At 39.3% G+C, this 16,277-nt stretch overlaps 1 protein-coding gene, 1 long non-coding RNA gene and 1 other non-coding gene across 3 annotated transcripts in view; all 3 read right to left on the bottom strand.

Annotated features, from left to right (window-relative positions):
• Positions 1–16,277, bottom strand: part of RTN1 (reticulon 1) — a 268,450-nt gene that overhangs the window by 141,475 nt on the left and 110,698 nt on the right.
• On the bottom strand, positions 11,066–12,469 carry LOC143651750 (uncharacterized). Its single transcript, XR_013160182.1, has 3 exons — positions 12,114–12,469; positions 11,770–11,803; positions 11,066–11,243 (listed from the first exon to the last, which is right to left on the bottom strand). It is a non-coding gene; the product is annotated as an uncharacterized LOC143651750 (long non-coding RNA).
• Positions 13,225–13,299, bottom strand: TRNAV-GAC (transfer RNA valine (anticodon GAC)). Its single transcript has one exon. It is a non-coding gene; the product is annotated as a tRNA-Val (tRNA).

The raw sequence follows: 16,277 nt of genomic DNA, 5'->3' as shown, positions 1-16,277 counted from the left end.
ATGTTTAACTTGTACAGAATTTCTATGTAGGCTGATGGTAAAGGTTTGGAAATGGATGGTGGTGATGGTAGCAGAATATAGTGAGTGTAATATAAAGAACTGAACTACATAGGTGAATGTGGTTAAAAGAGGAAAGTTTACAATGTATATGTTACCAGAATAAAAATTAAAAGTGAAAACAGAACCGTACTTCACAGTGAACTCTGCTGTGGAAGATGGACTGTGGTTAACAGTACAAGCAAAAGAATGTTCTTTCATTGGGTTATAACAAATGTATGATGCTAATACAAGGTTATAATAATAGAGTGATACATGTGAAAAAATAGACCTAATGTAAATAATGGATGCAAGAACTATGGTAATAATCTTTCACCAATTGTAACAAAGATAACTTTATTTTAATAATAATTTTAAAAAGTGCTATCATTAAGTAACAAAAACTCCACACCAATACAAGCTGTAGCTGATGGATGGTGTACAGTAGTCCTGTATTTTATGGATAGTTGTTCTGTAAACTCACAAATTCTCTAAAAAAAAAAATTCCTTTTAAAAACAAACAAAAAATGATTCAACAAGTTTTTTTTTCCCCTAAAAAGAGTCAGGGCTTGCACAGACTGCAGGGTTTTCACTTTAGCAGAAAATTTGGTTAGAGCAGAAAGGATACGGCCTGGCAGATAGGCCACTACCTGCCCTGGAAAGCATAACGCTTTCAGCAGGGCCTTGGAAAGCATAAAGCTGCAGAGTACTGAGATGCAATGATGAGCTTTTCAGCGTGAGGCAGGCTTTGCCTGCAGTTCACAGGTGGAAATGCGCTGTGGAAATGTGATTCAGTGGCCTTCTTTGAGGAACAATCACACAGATATTTAGAGGTTGGTAAAGGAGATGAATTATTTATTATTTACTTAGATCTTAAGAAAAAATAGTTAAAACCCTATAGAAGGGTATGATTTCTAAATGTTGGGTTAAATTTCTTTTTTTCCATTAATTAATAAAAAAAACAAAAAAAAAACCCTATAGAGGCTCCCCCTTGCTTTTTTTAAAATGATTTTATTGACATATAATTCCCACATCATAAAATTCACTTTTAAATTGTATAATTTAGCAGTTTTTAGTATATTCATGGAGTTGTGAAACCATCACCACTATTTAATTCATCCACCTCTTTTTTAGATGTATTGCACTTAATTTATTAATTAAAAAAAATTTAAAAAAATTAACAAACAAAAACATTCTTAACATATGATCATTCCGTTCTACATATATAATCAGTAATTCACAATATCATCACATAGTTGCATATTCATCCTCATGATCATGTCTTAGAACATTTGCATCAATTCAGAAAAAGAAATAAAAAGACAACAGAAAAAGAAATAAACAGAAAAAAAGCATTGTACTCTTAATGTTTTCAATGCAGAGCAAACCCTTAGGTTAACTCTACCATACAAAGAACTACCTTGGAACAAAATGAAATCATCTTTCTATTAATCACATGTTGGAAGAATTTTGCTCTCTCTGATTTCCAAAGAGAAAAATAGAGTTCTTGGTTATATTTCTTCAATGTTACATGTAACATGAATAGTAGCAAAAAGTGTGTGCTGTACATTTCTGCACTTTATTTTGATAGCTCTTTTGCTCCCTCTTCCTACATAGAATTATTTGGGTAATTCCCGTAATTCTTTTTACCTGACCTCTCTCTCTTCCTTCTCAACCACAGCTACCTCCCCAGTGGACCTTTCATCACCTACTCCCTGGATTACTATGATAATATCCTAAGCTGTCTTCTGCCTCCAGCCTCATCTCTTCCCACAAGGCTGGCATATTCATCTTCTTAAAACACCGCTTTCACCATGTCACCTCCCTCTTCCAAAGGCTTTGCCCATCCATTGCCCATCCATTGGCTTAGAATTCAGGAACCTCTTCAGTAGGGCCCCAGCCTAGCTCTTTGGTTTTATTTTTCAGACTGAATCTCCCAAACACACCATGAAATCTTCTATTTCTGTGCCTTTTCTCAAGCCCTTCCTCTCAACTGAAACCTCCTCTGAGAAGTATATCCCTACTACTTGACACCTCTACAATTTCTTCCTCATCTTTACTCCAAGGGTTATAGCCATTTGGCCCTCATTGGCTTTTCTGCCTCTGTTGTCAGTTCCCTTTATTTTGTACATAGCTGTACAATTTTTTTGTCAATAACTGTATCTTACATGTCTTTACATCCCTCAGTACCTAGTACTGAACTTTTTACATAGCAGGAGCTCAAAGGCTACTGATTAGGTGGTTACCTCCATATTATCCATACTGGGTTACAGTCAAGAGATTTAAGTAACTTAATCATCAATCAGGTATTAATTTTTCATTCAAAAGATTCCCTTAACACTTACCATGTGCAAAAAAAGAAGCACAGTCCCAATCACATGCAGGCTTAGTAACTTAGTGTGTGACAAAAATTGATTAAGAACCCACTGTTTGTAACTGGAAATTTGGGTCAGTCTGGCTCAGTGGCAGTAAGTAGTACTGGGGGTAGCTCTGTCTGTTGGGGGAACATAATTAGAGCAGGAAGGTCCCTGTGGAGCCCTGGCACTTTATATTATGGTTCATCTTTCTGATCAGGCATATCACTATCAGAAAAAAATAAGGAATCTGTGGTTGGAAGGTGCTTTCAAGTCATCTAATTAAACACTTTCCCAACACCAGAATCTCATCTACAAGATTCCTGATTGAACATCTCCCAACCTTAGTTTGAATATTCCATTGTTGGGGATCTCACTGCTTTGCTATGCAAATCTAATTATTTGTAAGTGTTGTGGTTAAGAGTCCAGGCCTGGGGATAAAAACGCATGTCTCTGAATCCTGTGTTTAGGTTTTGAATCACCGGTCTCACTTACAGGAAATTTATTGACATACTTACTGTTGTGAATTGAATCACGTTATCCCAGAAAAGATATGTTGAAATCCTAATCTCCAGGACCTCAGAATGTAATGAACTTATTCTTAAATAAGGTCATCACAGACGGAATTAGGCTAGTTAAAATGAGGTCATACTGGAGTAGGGTGGACTCTTTACCCAACATGACTGGTGTCTTTATAAGAGGAAATTGGGACACAAGGAGACACAGAGAGAGAAGGGAGAATGTCATGTGACAACTGAGAATGCCTTGGATTACCAGCAAGCCACCTCCAAAAACTAGGAGAGATGCATGGAACAGATTCTTCCTCACAGACTTTGAAAGATTACTTGGTTTCAGACCTCTAGCTCCAGATCTGTGAGACAATAAATTTCTGTTGTTTTAAGCCATCTAATTTTGTGGTACTTTGCTACAGCAGCGCTACAAAACTAAGGCACCTGCACATGTTCAAAATGAATATGAACAAGGTTATTCATGATAGTTTGCAATTATAAAATTAGAAACAACTAAAATATCCATCATTAAGGCAGAGTCAAACAAATTACATACTTCTACAAATAGAATACTGTGTAGCTGTAGGAAAGAATAAAGTGATTAGATACAGGGGGGATTTGGGTAGAAAGTGACAGAAACGGAAAGGAGATTTTCATTTTGTATTTCTTTTTTAAAAAATAGTTTTTTCTTTTCAACTGAGCAGATATATTACTATTTAAAAATTTAATTCCATTTAAAAACAAAGAAAAGAAAAACAGTGTAGGATGATAGTAATAACACCATGTAAGCTACGATGGGAAGCCCCAACCCAGCTTCCTTCTTCCACATGAGAGCCCTCCAACATTGAAGATAGATACGTACTCTGTCTTTCCATGATTCGGCTAGAACCTTATTCATTCTCTTTTTCACATTGTGTTTTCCTCATACTATTTTGTAAGCTCCTAGAAAATACGGACTGGAGCTTGTGCTTCACTCTTCTTTCATGCTAAGCACATATATTTTGCTTTGTAAGTACTTGAGGAACTAATCAATGAATATATTTCCAGACTCATCCTCACACTGATTACAACCAAGGAATACGTTCTAGCTTGTCACCATTCCTTTAAATTCTGACCTGGAACTGAACATAAGCTGAAAAAGATAGAGTGGGTCAGTGAGACTATTTCCCCTCCAGTCTTCATTCCCTTGAGTTATACTTCCTGTTTTTATTCACCTACTTTTATTCCTGCTGCCCCATGCTATCAGCTCATGATGCATTTGCGGTTGACCAAGACATTCTGTAGATTTTTGTTTTATTTGTTTATTTGTTTTAATCAACAACATAATTGAAAATGCACTTTTAGGCACAGCACTGGGTGTATATCATAACTTTGAAAGACATGAAAGTTACAAGCAAGGACTGTTTTCATTTCATGGTAATTGTCTCAGCCCTACATCTATTGTTTAAGAAGACTGAAAGAGTTCCTAGAACGGAATAATCCACAAGGTCAAGTTGAAGCTGGAGTTAGGCTCTTCCCAATAGAATGTGTTTTATAAAGGGAGATGGAGAGCCATGGAGCACAGGCCATCCTTTGCAGGGCTGTCACCAGTCCATACAGTATCTAGGGGAAAAAGTTCCCTTCTCCTGATGGGCACAGATCTGCACCAAAAGAACGCATAATGGGTGGGTTGCAGGCACCCAGCTGAGGGCAAGTAGGGGTTGTACTTCAACCTTTGCTGTGCTTGCCAAGCCTCAGTTCTTTGATCGGTTAGTTGGGAGAATAGGGTCTTTTGTTATACTTCACACTAAAGTTATTTCTCAGCAAGCTGGGGCCCTACTAAAATACCATCAGTTATTGAAGTTTCAATTGTTACGTTGAATTGAACTGGCAGCAACAGGAGTGATTAAGTAGTCTGTACAAGACACTGACTCTTCATTATAAGAAGAAATAAAAATATAGAATGTCCCTCCACCATAATCCCTTAAATCATACCTATGTAGGTCTTTAGTCACTTAAGCAAAAGTATTGGCCAAAGTGTCTGCTTTGTTGTAACTGGCTTGCATGCTTAGATACCAGTCCCAAGTCTATGCTGAAAGTCTTGGATATTATACCAATACTGGGGATTTAAACATGGGTCTCTGGGTTCTGAAACTGTGTCATGTAAAGTGATGGACTGGGGAGGATTGGGGCACATGAGGAAGGAAAAATGCGGATGGTGACTGAAGCCTAATGCTATTAGAAACATGACATGGCACCTGATGGGGCGAGATATGGTATGTAGTGTGGTCTGACATGCAGTGGCGTGGCATGACAGGATGTGGTGTGGTGCAGTGTGCTGGGCTGGGCTGTGCTGGGGTGTGACAAGACAGGGAAAGTGGTATAGTATGACAGGACTCTGTGTGCAGTGTGGTATGCTCTGGGGTGTGCCATGCTGTGGTAGAGACATCACTAGCAGAAGAGGACCTGGTACGCGGAGCTTCATTTCCATCAAATTCCTGACATTCAATAAGTTAGTAAACCCTTTGAGTCCCAGGTTCCTCATTTTAAAAATGAAGATAATGATAACAACATTGAATAATATTTAAATTACATTTAGGCGGTATGGGAGATGATCCCCAGGGATGACTCTGGTTCTGGCATCGTGGGATCAACAATGCCATCCTGACCAAAAGGGGAAAAGAAGTGTAACAAATAAAGTATCAGTGGCTGAGACAGTTCAAATAGAGTCCAGAGGCTACTCTGGAGATCACTCTTACACATGCTTCAGTTAGACATTGCTACCTAGCATAACTTGCCAAACCCAAATGAAAGCCATTCCTGTCCATCTTAAAGAACACCTAGGGCATTATATAAGATTCTATAAATTTTCCACGCACTAGGGTAACCTTCCAAAACCTACAACCTCCAGATGGGTCCCTGGACCAGATAAGTCCTGAAATGCAGAGGAACCAGTCCTTCCAGGACGTCAACAAGCTCCATCCCCCTGTCCCATATTATCAACAGTCCCTTCCAACATGAAAAAGTTAGGGTTTTTTACCCCTAAAATACCCCTAAAGAGTGGGAAAAAGATCAAAGGTGATGGTGGAGTTCTACAAAGAAGGTTGAGTTTAACAAATGAGTATGAGTGCAGAATCATTATACTGATATTTCTTTTAGCCTCCAGTACCTTGGAGCAGCTAGAAATAAAAAATCTAAAATTGTGAAATTGTTACCCATACCAAACTCTGAAATCTGTTCTACAACTAATTGTTGTGATGTACTATGAAATTTACTGCTTTTGTGTATCTATGTTATTTGAAGAGAAGGGCGAGTGGGCAGTGCGATGGTGGCTCAGCAGCAGATTTCTCACCTGCCATGCTGGAGACCCGGGTTCGATTCCCAGTGCCTACCCATGCAACAACTAAATAAATAATAAAGAGAAGGAGGAGTGTAACAGAGAAGATAGAATTTAACAAATGAGTATGTGTGCTGAATCATTATATTGATATTTCTGCTGGTCTCCAATGTCTTAGAGCAGCTAGAAGAAAAAACAAAAAATTGTGGAACTGTAACCCATACCAAACTTCAAAAGCTGTTCTATAACTACTTCTTAAAATGTACTTGAAAATTTATTGCTTTTTTGCATTTATGTTACAGTCACAATAAAAAAGTTTACAGAAAAAAATAAATCCCACACACTTACAAAAAAAATCACATTTAAACTATACGCTTACTACAGTTATCCCTTCCACATTGTGACTTTCTCCATCACAGTTTCAATATATTGCAGGTGGCATAAGAAATCAAATGGTAATTTGGGGAGAGTTTTGTGGAAGCCACAGATGACAAGCAAAGGCCGGCACAGATGTACCACAGGCTAATGGTGAGCGCCCACAGTAAGTTTCAAAGGTCATTTTTTAAAAATATCTTTTGATATAAATGCAATATGTTTCTCCTATAAAAGAGAAAGAAAAAATTCAGACTTCTTTGCTGGTACAAAGGGAAGGCCAAAAAATTTTACATGGATTTTCCAGATCATGTTCCGTTCTTGGAATTTCTGTGAGGATTAAAGAAGACGTATGGTTTGTGGCAGGCTTCTCATGCAAAGCTGGATGGGCCTGAATTGGAATCACATCACAGCTAATGATGCAAGAGAACAGAAAGAAACCACCTCTGCACAAAGCAGACTCAACAGCTGATCAATGTTCATTTCTCATATACATTTGTGGGAAGAAAGAGTATATACCAGAAGTCATTTTTTTACTGAGAATACAGCAAAACTGATTTCAAAAATTCTTAGGCAGAACATGTTTTTAAGTTGCCTGTACATTTGAGAATGCTTTAATTTTGTAATTATCAATAACTACCTACCATTTTGCCTCTACACAGTAAGACTTCTGCCTCAAGTTTTCAAAATCTAACTCAGATGTTCCGCTAGTCATGGCATATTTGAGGTTTAATATTGGGCTTTGAGAATTTCTAATCCTCATGGTGGAATGCAGGTTGCTAAAACAGGAACAGGTAAATGACATCTTGGGGTAAATTAAAATAAAACTGGAATTCAGAGCACACCACTTGATAGACTCAAAGGCAAAACCAATTGACTTGAACACACACACACGCGCGATCAAAAACTAAGTAGAAAATTCATTCCATTATTGTTTAAAAGATGGGTCCCAGAGGTAACCACACAGATCAAGGAAAATCACCGAAAGGATTAATGTCCTTCATCAGTGTTCTAGTTTGCTAGCTGCCAGAATGCAACACACCAGAGGTGGATTGGCTTTTAATAAAAGGGGATTTATTTCATTAGTTCTTCAGAGGAAAGGCAGCTAACTTTCAACTGAGGTTCTTTCTTATGTGGGAAGGCTCAGGGTGATCGCTGCTGGCCTTCTCTCCAGGACTCTGGGTTCCAACAGCTTTCCCCGGAGTGATTCCTTTCTGCATCTCCAAAGGCCTGGGATAAGCTGCGAGTGCCAAGATGAGGTATGCTGAGCTGCTCGGGTTGTGCTATGTTGCACTCTCTCATTTAAGCCCCAGCCAGTTAAGTCAAACATCACTCATTACAGCAGGCCCGCCTCCTAGCTGACTGCAGATGTAATTAGCAACAGATGAGGTTCACGTACCATTGGCTCATGTCCGCAGCAACAAAACTAGGTGCCTTCACCAGGCCAAGTTGACAACTGAATCTAACTACCACAATCAGCAACAATGTTCATTTTGTCCCTCTGAACTATCAGACCTATGAGCTGATGCAAACTGGAAAGCAATACAATTACTCAGCTGCTGACATGTCATTGAAGTCTGGGAATATTGATCCAAGAGCCTTCATGTGTTCAATCAGGAAACGACATGAAGATTTCTTACCTTCCCATTTTCTTTTCTTTTTTCTCCCAGGAAGAAAAAGGATGATAAATAATCAGTTATAAATTTAAAACACACACACCATTTCTGATGTTCATGCAAAATTTCAATTCACTGTACATTCTAAGGGGGTAAGCAAAATGTTACATTGTCATATTGTAATCTACCTACATGATGACCAATAAAAATACACTGTGCTTTTAGGAATCTAGAGAAGGATTGCCTTTGTGAGGAAAGAGAGACTTGAACTGGGGCTTTAAAATACTAGGATTTTGGATGGATGGAGGGAAGCAGTAGGAAGTCATTTCAGGGAGATAAATAACAGCAAAGGTAAAGCAATGAGGAAGATTTACAGCTTTACCGACCCCAGCAAGAGGGATTTGCCAGCAGTGGGAACTCCAGCCGGAAGAGGAAGCTGGAATCACGAAGCCAGCCCGGTGCTTTTGGAGATGTGATGGTAAACTATGATGCAGTAATTGTTTTAGAGCACAGAAGTGACTTGAATCATTAGTGTCATAATAACTTCCCACAATGGCACATACAGATTTTGGATTTATGTCATATGAGTTTGTGATTTTTTAAAAGTAAATAAATAATATGTGATCATTATAAAAAGTTTTTAAATACAGAAATATACACATTAAAAAGCAAGGGCGGTGTGATGGTGGCTCAGTGGCAGAATTCTTGCCTGCCATATTGGAGACCCAGGTTCTTTTCCCGGTGACTGCTCATGCGAAAAGAAAAATAAAAAGCAAAAGCCCCTACCCATATTCCTATTCCTCAGAAATAACAACTGATAATATTTGGGGAGTCATCAATATTTATTATTTTCTATATGATTGGGCTCAAGCTATATATTTTGCTTCAATATCTACTTTTTACTATATCAGGGGCACTCTTCCATTTAGGTATATAAAGATCTACCTAATAAATTTTTAAAGTTACTCCTCCATAAAATGAATGTTGTAAAATTCATTTAAATATTCCTCTTTTGTTGGACACTTATGTTGCCTTGTTCATTTTGTTTTGGTTTTTTTGCTATTATTATGAATAATGTTGCAAAGAACATCCTTGCAGCCCGTGACTTTTAATAAGGCCATTGAGCCTCAGGGATGTTATTTCTTTATTTAAGAAATTGCAGGTTTACAGAAAAAGCATGCAGAATAAAAGAGTTCCCATATACTGCCCCTCCCCTTACACACACACACACACACACACACACACACACACAGTTTCTCCTAACATTAACACCTTGCATTAGTGTGGTGACATTTTACAATTGATGAAACAATATTATGTTATGCTATTAACTACAGTCCATAGTTTACATTAGGGTTCACTGTTTATGTTGTACAGCTTTATGGGTTTTTAAAAATTTTTTATTCTAGTGACATATATACAACCTAAAATTTCCTTTATAACCACATTCAAATCTGTAATTCAGTGGTGTTAATTAAATTCACAATGTTGTGCTACCATCACTATTATCTATTACCAAAGCTTTTCCATCACCCTCAAATAGAAACTCTGCACCAATTAAGTTGTTTTTGTTTTTCTTAGAACATTTCTATCTACTCAGAAAAAGAAAGTAAAAAGAAAACAGTAAAAAATTCATACATACCATACCCCTTACCCCTCTCCTTCATTGATCACTAGCATTTCAATGTGTTCCCCCTATTATTTATTTTTATTCCACGTTCTACCTGCCTGTTAACAATGTAGATAAAAGGAGCATCAGACTCAAGGTTTTCACAGTCACACAGTCACATTGTGAAAGCTATATCATTATACAATCATCTTCAAGAAACATGGCTACTGGAACACAGCTCTACATTTTCAGGCAGTTCCCTCCAGCCTCTCCACTACATCTTGAACAACAAGGTGATATCTACTTAATGCGTAACAATAACCTCCAGGATAACCTCTCAACTCTGATTGGAATCTCTCAGCCATTGACACTTCATTTTGTCTCGTTTCACTTTTCCCCCTTTTGGTCGAGAAGGTTTTCTCCATTCCTTGATGCTGAGTTTCCGCTCATTCTAGGGGTAAGTGTACCAATTAAGTTTTAACTCCCTATTCCCTGCTCCTTCCCCAGCCTCTGGTAACCTATAAACCACCACCTGACTGTATGAATTTGCTTATTCTAACTAGTTCATAGCAGTGACATCATACGTTTGTGTCTGGCTTATTTCATTCAACGTGATGTCTTCAAGGTTCACCCGTGTTGCCACATGTATCAGAATTTCATTCCTTTTTATGGCTAAATAATGTTCCATTGCATGTATATACTACATTTTATTTATTCCTTCATCTATTGATGGATGCAGCAGCATTAGTCATAATTGACAAAGATGGAAACAGCGTAAGGATACAAATTTTTTAAAAGATGTTTTTAAGTTACAACACAAGGTATTTGAAAACAGCCTAATGAAATGTACTTCTTTGTGCCAAGCCTATAACACAAACTGGCAGAGCTAGCTGAAAACTAAGCAAAGAAGGGGTAGGATTCAGCAATACAGAGGCTGAGAAAAAAAAGTGAGTAGTTTGAGCAGATGCTCTGAAGAAATAGGGAACATTTACTGGGACTCACATTTAAGTATAGCCCTGAGCACTAGACTTCACGGATAGTAAAATTCTTAAAGAAACGGGAACTTTCACAGAACTGAATGGATTTGAGCTCAGTCTTGAAGGCTATGGAAAATTTATATAGGCTAAAAAATAGGTAATGAATTTCCAAGGACAAGGAATCTTGATGTTCAGCCAAATAAATTCAGTTATTTGACTTTCTACATATTCCATCTAAACTTTAGACACCATCACAATCCTTTTTGAATAGTTTGAAATGGATTGGCCATGTTTGAGAGCAAAGTAGAGTCCATAAACAAGCGAGTATATAAACAGTCAAAACAGCCTGGGTAAAACACAATCGATGAATAAATCAAAAGCCTGCAGATGATCCTGCAATTCTTCATTCTCCAAGATTTCATAAAATGCAAGTGGAAATCAAACCCAAGGTGTCCTGGAAAAGGAACCAGCAACCGATTGTTATATCTGTAATTCAACGTGAGCATTAAATTTTCATGATTTTTTAAAAACTCCGAAAAATCATCTGCAGGACATTATCTACCCAATCTGGTGTTTGGAGTTCTAATCATCTACTCGTGATCCTTAAGGATTGAACTCTGTTCTAGTTAAAACGTACTGGGTCACAAAACAAAAAAGCAATTCCATTTACAGGGTCTTTTTTAAAAATTTGGTAAACAATTATATGGAATTTTAACGTGTCCCTCAACAGAAAATGGTTTTAAAGATAAACACCACTTGATGCTGGAATCCTGAGTTCAATTCCCAGTGTCTGCCCAAGCAAAAAAAAAAGACATAGATATCACTTGAAAAGAGCAGCTGGGAAAAAAAAACAATCAATAGTTTTTCCTAAGTGTGTAAAAACACATCATAATCAATGTAAACTTTCCAGTCTATCTTTTTATAAAGTTTTTTTTGCTCCAAACTCATATCTATTGTCCTTAAAATTAAGTTTTACTTACCTAGAAGTTGGTAACACTGGTAAAGGAATATGGTCTGAATTTGGGGAAGAAACAAAAGATTAAAGCAGAGTTATCCAATTGTGTTGTCTGCTGGTCATTGTTGAAAAACCTAAAGCATTCTTTGTGGGAAAACACTTCAGGTTTCTTATCTGAACAGTAAGATAGTTTCAATATTATTTCTTAACACAGCTTTGTATCTGATAACTGAGTTTTTTTTTTTAACTAGAGAAAACGGAAAGAAAAGTAGCATGTGTTGACTATTTGTTATGTGCCAGCCAACATGTTAGGTGCTTAAAAATCTCAATCATGCAAATTAGTAAGTAATGGAAATTCTAAAGTAATACCATGAGAATTCTGAAAGCAAGCCAAGCCCAATAATGGCATCATCAATGTAATAATGTTCAGCGTTTAGTTATTTAACTTCATTCATTTATTCATCCGATATATACTGAGTGCCAACTACCTCAGGCACTGTAAGAGGTTCCTGGGAATAAACAAAACAGATCCAGACAGAAATAGTCCCTCTCCTCATGGAGGGCAGACACAAATAAACAAAACCAAAATATGCACACACAGCAGAGACTGCTGATTGTCCACCAGTGTCCATTCTGCCCTCCTTCCCTTTAGCAATAGGCTCTCTTACCCCCTGGAAATTTCAGCATATGGGCCACGCCGCTAAAGATTGCACGTCCTCATCTTCCCTAGGCGTGGACACGTGATGAGTACTGCTTCCGGGTCACGTCCTAAAGCAGCCAGGCAGGGTGCCACCCACTCCGGCCTACTGCTTCCGGGTCACGTCCTAAAGAAGACAGGCCGGGTGCCTCCCACTCTGGCCTGCTGCTTCCGGGTCACGTCCTAAAGAAGACAGGCCGGGTGCCTCCCACTCTGGCCTGCTGCTTCCGGGTCACGTCCTAAAGAAGACAGGCCGGGTGCCACCCACTCCAGCCTACTGCTTCCGGGTCACGTCTTAAAGAAGCCGGCACGGTGCCGCCCACTCTGGCCTGCTGCTTCCGGGTCACGTCCTAAAGAAGCCGGGCCGGGTGCCTCCCACTCTGGCCTACTGCTTCCGGGTCTCGTCCTAAACGGGACAGACCACTAAGTGACTGCGCACCTATCCCTGGAACACGTCTGACTTGCTGGAACTTTTCTACTTTGTTTCTCTTTGTTGTAGGAGTGTAGGCTATTCCCTAACAAATACAGCCGAGAGAGAAAATAATTCACAGTTATAGTAAGTGCATGGAAAGAAGCAAGCAAGTCTATAAGAGAAAGAATAAAAACAGGTCAGCAGGGAAGGGAGCAATTCTTTAGAAAAGATACTCAGGCCTCTCTCAGGAGGTGACATTTAAACCGAGATGCTAAGAATGAGAAGAGGCAAAACAAATTTTTAGTGGCTTTCCCTTTTCCTCAACTTTTGCTCCCTCCTTATGTTTTTTTATTTATTTATTTATTTTGGCATGTGCAGGCTCTGGGAATCGAACCCAGGGCTCCTGCATGTCAGGCAAGAACTCTACCACTGAGCTACCCTTGCACTGCCCTCTGTCCTTATGTTTTGACCGCTTTGTTTCCTTTACCCTTGCCAATGGGCCAGAGTACAAATACCATACACTTGCTATAAAAGCCCTGGGAGAGGCCAAAGACTGGTATACCTGATCCCTCTGAATGTGTCACACCACCACCTTTATGTGGAAAGCTATGTAAAACAGTTAATTATGAAGTGACAAATTTTATTCAGTGGCTTCTACCTTGTATTATCATCAGGCCAGACTGGAAGATACTTGGAGACAAGAGTTGTTTCCTTTATCCCTGAGTCCTTAGCACAGTACCTAAGAATTCAATACATTTTAGTGAGTGACTAAATTTGCAAAATACCACTTGGAAAATGTTTTAATAAATTCCCCCTGTGAATAGCTCTATCTTGCTACAGGCCTTTGTTTAGCAACATGAAGCTAGGACCTCATGCAGTTCTAGCTTATAAAACAGTTCTTCCAAAGGCATGCGAACAGTCCAACAGCTAAAGTCACTGCTTAGGTCCTCTGTCCTGCCCTGTCTCGAGCTGGACAAATAGAGGTAACTGAGGTGCAGCCCTGCCCCTAGAACATTGGACACATCGTGTTCTTCTTCTGGTCTTTTTTTGTCACCATTGCCCAAAGCAGAATTTCACTAAACAAAAATACCACATGCCACAGAGTCCTGGTTTGTGTTTAGAAGGGCTTCACACCCCCACTTTGCCATCCCATGTTTCTGTCCTGTCAATGACTGAGGGATGGTCAGGGATGGGGGAAGCTTTAGCCATGGAATGACACTGTATTAGGACATTGAACTTTGTCACTAACATTCTAATACGGTTCTGTTCCCCACCTGTCATTTAATCCCATAAATCAAAACAACCCTATACTAACTAATAATAATGACAGCAGGATTTACCTAATTACTTATGTGCTAATTGCTGTGCATGTATTCACTCATTTAAGCTCTATAAACAACGCTATGAGGCAGGCACTACTATTCCTCCCATTTTATAGATTAGAAAACCAAGAATTAGAGAAAATAAGTGACTTTTAAAAAGTTTCACAGTTCTAGGGTGACCAATTTTTTTCAATTTATCCAGGACTGAGAGTTTTCCCCAAATGCCAGACTTTCACTGATAAAACTGGGAGAGTTCTGAACAAATGGGGATGTCTTAGTTTTCCATCTGCTGAAACAAACCAGTCAATGGGTTGGCTTAAACAACAGGAATTTATTGACTCATGGTTTTTAAGGTAGGGGAAGTCCAAAATTAAGATGTCAGCGAGGTGATGCTTGTTCTTGAAGCCTGTGGCATTACTGGGAATGGCTGCCAGCAATTTAGGGATTCCTTGGCTTTTCTATCACATGCTAATGTCCTCTCCTTTCTCATCCAATTCCACTGATTTCCATCTTCTTGGTTCTCCCACAGCTTTCTATGTCCAGGTTTCATTCTGGTTGTAAAGGACTCTGGTAATCCAGGCTAAAGCCCAACCTGATTCAGCTGGCCACAGCTTAATGTATCAACTTCCAAAGATCCGACTTACAATGGGTTTGTACTCACAGGAATGGATTAAGGTTAATAATATGTTTTTATGGGGATACATAATTCAACTGCCACTGGAACAAGTTGATCACCATAAAAGTAGTTGAAGCAGAATTTGAACCTATGCAGTTGGACTCCCAAGTGGTTCCTCTTAAAACATTAAGCTTTATAGACTGCCCAGTTGTTTAAAAGAACTCACTAAAGGTGGGGATCCAGGGCCCAGGACTCTCCTCCATACTGACAGCAGGTCATTGCACTCAGCTGCCTACATGACTGGGACTGACATTAAATGTCATCAGTCCTCCTCATGGGGGAAAGAATGTACAAATAGTATTGTGAACAAAGCATTAAAATTCCCCTCCCTGGATCACTGTTGATAACAAACCACTGTGTCACAAGACCCTGCTGAAACTATCCTCACACCCTTTTCCTAAACCCTTATAGCACTTGCACTCCCCTGCCCCCTTTGCAGAGCATTAATTTCCATTTCCAGACCTGCCGCCATCAGGAAAAATCCTCTCCTATTCATAAATCATCATAAAATCCATCTCTAACTCTGTGCCTGATATGTCCTTTAGTCTTTGGGCTGCCCTGTCCAAAGTCCCCCAAGAGCTGATGTGCCAGTTATGTACCCCAAACAAGCCATGTTTTAATCCTGATCCAGTCTCATGGGTGCAGATGTCTCTTTTAAACCTGATTCAATATGGTAGGACAGACATTTTAATTAGATTATCTCCATGGAGACATGGAGATGTGACACACCTAGTTGTGGGTATCACCTTCTGATTAGATGGAGATGTGACTCCATCCATTCTAGGTGGGTCTTCCTCTCCCAAAAGAGGAAACATTTTGGGGAAACCTCAGAAATGAGAGAGACACTTGGAGAACAGTTGCTTCAGAGCCAACAGAAACTTTAGAGCTGATAGAACAGAGACACAGATGTTTGGAAATGCTTGGAGCCCAACACACATTGCCATGTGCCTGCCCATGAGATGTTAAGCAAGCTAGAACCTGCAGAGAGCCATGGGAAGCCAAGAGATAAAAGCTGGTCCCGGAGAAGCAACATGAGGAACCCCCAGAGAAACAGAGGCTGAAAGCAATGGAGCCCAGGAGCAAGAGACCAGCAGATGTCACCCACACACCTTCCCAGTTGACAGAGGTGTTCCAGATAGCATCACCCTTTCTTGAGTGAAGGTAGCCTCTTATTGGTGCCTTAGTTTGGACATTTTCTCGGCACTGGAACTATAAACCTGTAACTTATTAAATTCCCTTTTTAAAAGCTGTGCCATTTCTGGAGTATTGCATGCCAGCAGATTAACAAATTAACTCAGCTGGATAAGAACAATTGGTGAGCCGGCCAGGATGCTGAAGAGCCACCGGCCATGGCAGGCATGAGTTTTGGGAAGGGAGACTCTGTGGAAAATCCCAAGTTGGCCTCTCTCCATGTGTCTGCCTTCCC

This window comes from Tamandua tetradactyla, chromosome 12, assembly GCF_023851605.1.
Source record: "Tamandua tetradactyla isolate mTamTet1 chromosome 12, mTamTet1.pri, whole genome shotgun sequence".
NCBI classification, from domain to species: domain Eukaryota; kingdom Metazoa; phylum Chordata; class Mammalia; order Pilosa; family Myrmecophagidae; genus Tamandua; species Tamandua tetradactyla.
The sequence above is the reverse complement of the archived record's forward strand: the minus strand, read 5'-3'. Positions and strand labels throughout refer to the sequence as shown.